We start from the raw sequence: 2,349 nt of genomic DNA on the forward strand, positions 1-2,349 counted from the left end.
ATGCCAGTCAAATCCCCGGATGTCGTTTAACCAGACACCTTCTGGATACACAGCGGTAGAATCACTATGGAAATAGCCACCATTTATTAAGCACCTACTAAGTATTAGGTGCATATTTAATGCATTCTCTTATTTAATTCTCCTAGAAGTATGGGCAAAACAAGTCACTAGTCGCAATGATTACCCTCTTGTTGATGAGGAAACTGAGACTCAGAGAGGTTAAGTACCTCTCCTGAGGTCACAAAGCTAGTGGGCCTGGACTTGAAAGTGACGGTCTTTCTTCTCCCCCAAGGTTTGATGCTTAGGGAGAATGGGGATCCCCCCCTCCCCCGCAGTGAATAGAAATAGGAGGAGCTGGTCTATAAGGAGGAGCCAGGCCAGGTTCTCAAGGGAGAACCAGGGTGGAGCCACCTGGAAAAGCCTCAGGGAGCAGGCGACACAGTCCGAACGGGGGAGGAGCTGGGAGGCCTTGGGGAGGTGGAGGTGGGGGGTGTGGGGAGCTCTTCATTGTCCTTACCTGGGGGCAGGAAGGGGCGGATGGAACCCAGCCCTGTAGCAGGCCGCCCCTCCACCACCTCCCTCCCGGCTCCCCGCCGGTTTCCCCGCCGGTTTCTCCTTCGGGATGACTCCGCCCTCCCGGGGCAACTCCCCAGGCTCTCCACCCTCCTTCCCTCACTCCAGCTTATGCAAATCCCTAACCACCGAAGACCAGCTTGCTTAGGGGCTGACTGTGTGCCCGGGGCCCTGCCAAGTGCTTATCTGCATCCCCTCATTTCATCCTCATGACTGACGCTTCAAGGCGGGCACCTCGTTATCCCCACTTTACAGATGCGGAAACTGAGGCACGGAGCTGTGAGAGGATGAGCAGCCTGCATTATGGCCTAGCCTAGTTGGTCCTCCCCCGGCCTCCCCAGCCCTCCGAGAGCTGCCTGGCCATGGATTCCTGAGGTGCTTACACACATGTATCATTCACTTGGGCACGTGGTGCCTGTTCATTAATTTGCTCTCCTTGACCGGCATCACGAGGCCTGTGGACCATTTCTCGCCCTCAGCACGGTGCTGGGCACGGAGGAGCACAATAATGTGAGCTCTGGGGGCTAAAGTGTTGCACGGCTGTGCGGCTCTGAGCCTTACCCCGTCCTGCTCTGAACAACACGGTCGCCCAACGTGAGGTGAGGCTAGTGGCGGTGATGAAGGAGGTGAGAGAGCCCCAGGAGGAAAAGCAGGAGGACCAGAGGAAGCAGCATCCTCAGACTGCCAAACACAGGTCCCGCCGTCTTTTTCCAGAATGAGAGTGTGAGAAAGACAGGTCCATGGGAGAGCACCTCAGGGAGAGCACCAGGCCACCTTCCCAAAGGGCAGCAGCTCATTGGAGCAGACGCATAAGGGCTCCTCCCTCTTCTGTCCTGCCTTCCCTGTTGGGCAAATCCTACCCACTCTGGCACCAACTGGAACCCAGCCTCCCTCTTAACGCTGCCTTATCCGGAGGCACCCTTGAATGCAGCTCTGGAAGGCAAGCCATCCCCCATCTTCCCCTGGCAGCCCGGGAGCTGGCCCAATGGTCTCCCTTTGACCTCTCCTCAGCCCCCGACTCTCTCCCAACCTGGGGGCGAGGAAAGCAAGAGCAGAGATGGGACCCACTCCTGAACAAGAGAAGGAGGAACAATGCCGCCAAGAGCCACTCTCTCTGACTGCTTTCTATTCAGCTGGCACTCAGTTCCCCATCCCAACACGTGTGGGCCTCCCAAGGGACCCACGCCAGGACATCTGTCCTGGAGACATTGTGTCCTCGGCCGGGTGTTCCCATTTGGAGCCCAAGAAGGTTCCAGTTGAGCCCAGGCACTCGGTTGGGGCTGATACAGGGTCTCTCAGGGGACCACGGGAGACCTTGTGCACCCAACAATCCCCATTGGGGAATCAGAAAGTACCTCACTGCTGCCCTGTACAAACTAACCCAAGGCACTAGAAATGACTGGAAACTGAGAAAGAGGGAGTTCCCTGGTGGTCCAGTGGTTAGGACTTGGCGTTTTCACTGCCGGGGCCCAGGTTCAATCCCTGGTCGGGAAACTAAGATCCCGCCAAAAAAAAAGAAACTGAGAAAGGCTGTCCCTTCACCCCATCCTTACAGCCCAGTAGACATGAACAAAAGCAACTGGAAACCTGGCACCTGGCACTGACTTTGCCCTGGGAGCTCCTGGGCCTCAAACTAGAACAGGAATTCACATTTGTCCAGCACTTCAAAGATATCTCACTTAATCCTGATCACAACCCCATCAGATACCGTGGCAGTTTTAAACAGGTCCGTGGGTCATTTGACACTCTTTCCATCAAGAGGTGGGGGGGATGCTG

At 56.1% G+C, this 2,349-nt stretch overlaps 1 non-coding gene across 1 annotated transcript; it reads left to right on the forward strand.

The window, feature by feature from the left end:
- Positions 1 to 1,995: 1,995 nt before the first annotated feature.
- Positions 1,996 to 2,067, forward strand: TRNAE-UUC (transfer RNA glutamic acid (anticodon UUC)). Its single transcript has one exon. It is a non-coding gene; the product is annotated as a tRNA-Glu (tRNA).
- The last annotated feature ends 282 nt before the right edge of the window (positions 2,068 to 2,349 follow it).

The sequence above is a fragment of the Lipotes vexillifer genome, unplaced genomic scaffold, assembly GCF_000442215.2.
Source record: "Lipotes vexillifer unplaced genomic scaffold, Lipotes_vexillifer_v1.1 scaffold847, whole genome shotgun sequence".
Classification (NCBI taxonomy): domain Eukaryota; kingdom Metazoa; phylum Chordata; class Mammalia; order Artiodactyla; family Lipotidae; genus Lipotes; species Lipotes vexillifer.